Consider the following 2,500-nt stretch of genomic DNA (forward strand, 5'->3'; position numbering starts at 1 on the left):
AGCGCGGGGGGCCAGGGCCCGAAGGCAGCCCCCCCGCGGGCGAGAGAGCAAGCCAGCAGGGGCTGTCGCCTGCCGCGGCCAGCGACGTCGGGCTGGCCCCTGCAGCGCCTAGCCTCTCCCACGCGGGGGGCAGGCCAGAACGCGGGGGGCCAGGGCCCGAAGGCAGCCCCCCCGCGGGCGAGAGAGCAAGCCAGCAGGGGCTGTCGCCTGCCGCGGCCAGCGACGTCGGGCTGGCCCCTGCCGCGGCCAGCGATGTCGGGCTGTCGCCTGCCGCGGCCAGCGACGTCGGGCTGGCCCCTGCAGCGCCTAGCCTCTCCCACGCAGGGGGCAGGCCAGAACGCGGGGGGCCAGGGCCCGAAGGCAGCCCCCCCGCGGGCGAGAGAGCAAGCCAGCAGGGGCTGTCCGCGCGTCGCGCAGCGCGGCATGGCTGCGGGGGCCGCGCGCGCGCGCCCAAGCGCCCAAGGGCCCCCAAGGGCCCCAGGCCCTCAGGCCCCAGCGCCCCAGCGCCCAGCGCGGGCGGGCGCGCGCGCGCGTGTGGTCTTTGAGGGGCGCCGGCCTGGTGGCTCCCTAAAGAGCAATAAGTGTCATTGCAGCTCTGGCAGGGGGAGACACTACTAGGTCCCAGCTGTCACCCCCCCTCTAAAAAATTCATTTCTTGGTATTTTGAGCTGAAATTTTGCACAGAGGTTGGCAAAAATCCAATCCACCTTCATTAATTTTCCCAGAATTTTTCGAGGTCGGGAAGTATTTGTTTTAATTTTCCTACCATTAGAAATCGAGTAAATCCGCAAAACTAGGAACCGGCCCGGAATGACCCCAAATTCAGTGGGCAGCCTCATAAAAATATGGCTGATTTTACTGGATTGGTTTCATGTGGAAAGCACGACGTTTTCTTGTAGGAATGCGGGAACCCCGGCAGCTCGCCTGCCGCGGCCAGCGACGTCGGGGACGCTGGCCTGCGCTGTCGAGCCCGCGAGGGCTGTCTCCGCGGCAGGCCCCCCCTGAACGGGGCACGACAGGCCACCGCGCTGGCTCGTCCAGCGTCGACAGTCCCTCGTCCAGGTTTCAGATCGCGCCAAGTCGAACCCATGACCTGCTCAAGCCATCGTGCGCTGCCGAATTCGCATCTGCGTGTAGGCTGCCATTCCACGCGGCAGCCCCTGTTTTCGTCAGCGTGCCCCCCTGACGAATTTTCCTGCCTGGCCCAGTCCAGCGTCCAGCCCCTGTTCGTCGAAAAATCTGCGCTGCCGATTTTCCACGCGGCAGCCCCTCTTTTCGTCAGCGTGCCCCCCTGACGAATTTTCCTGCCTGGCCCGGCCAGTCCAGCCCCTGTTCGTCGAAAAATCTGCGCTGCCGATTTTCCACGCGGCAGCCCCTCTTTTCGTCAGCGTGCCCCCCTGACGAATTTTCCTGCCTGGCCCGGCCGGTCCAGCATCCAGCCCCTGTTCGTCGAAAAATCTGCGCTGCCGATTTTCCACGCGGCAGCCCCTGTTTTCCTCAGCGTGCCCCCCTGACGAATGTTCGTCGAAAAATCTGCGCTGCCGATTTTCCACGCGGCAGCCCCTCTTTTCGTCAGCGTGCCCCCCTGACGAATGTTCGTCGAAAAATCTGCGCTGCCGATTTTCCACGCGGCAGCCCCTCTTTTCGTCAGCGTGCCCCCTGACGAATTTTCCTGCCTGGCCCAGTCCAGCGTCCAGCCCCTGTTCGTCGAAAAATCTGCGCTGCCGATTTTCCACGCGGCAGCCCCTCTTTTCGTCAGCGTGCCCCCCTGACGAATTTTCCTGCCTGGCCCGGCCGGTCCAGCCCCTGTTCGTCGAAAAATCTGCGCTGCCGATTTTCCACTCCGCAGCCCCTGTTTTCGTCAGCGTGCCCCCCTGACGAATTTTCCTGCCTGGCCCGGCCAGTCCAGCGCCCAGCCCCTGTTCGTCGAAAAATCTGCGCTGCCGATTTTCCCCGACGAACCTGCAGCTGCACAAATCCGCGCTGCCACTGCCCCATTGTCTGGACCAACAGTCTTTTCCATCAAGCCCTGGACTATAAATCGTCCAGACTCATCGCCAGCACCCGCTGCCGATTCTGCCGACTTTGCCGATTTCGTCGGCGCTGCCGATTCCAACACTGCCCGCCGTGCCTGAACCAGCGCTGTTTCGTCAGCGTGTCCCCTTGACGAATTTCCCTGCCTGGCCTGGACAGTCCATCTTCCAGCCCATGTTCATCGAAAAATCTGCGCTGCCGATTTCCCCGACGAACCTGCAGCTGCACAAATCTGTGCTGCCGATTTCCCCCCCTGTCGGCATGGCTGCCGCTGCCCCGATGTCCAGACCAACAGTCTTTTTTGTCGACTTTGCCGATTTTGTCCGCGCTGCCGATTCCAACACTACCCCCTGCATCCAAACCAGCATTGTTTCGTCAGCTCTTCCCCTGACGATTTTAGCCCTGTAACAAACAGTAGGCCTCCAATCCCGCCAACGGGAGCCAAGTTGATAGGGAAGAGAATTGA

This window comes from Populus nigra, chromosome 2, assembly GCF_951802175.1.
Source record: "Populus nigra chromosome 2, ddPopNigr1.1, whole genome shotgun sequence".
NCBI lineage: Eukaryota > Viridiplantae > Streptophyta > Magnoliopsida > Malpighiales > Salicaceae > Populus > Populus nigra.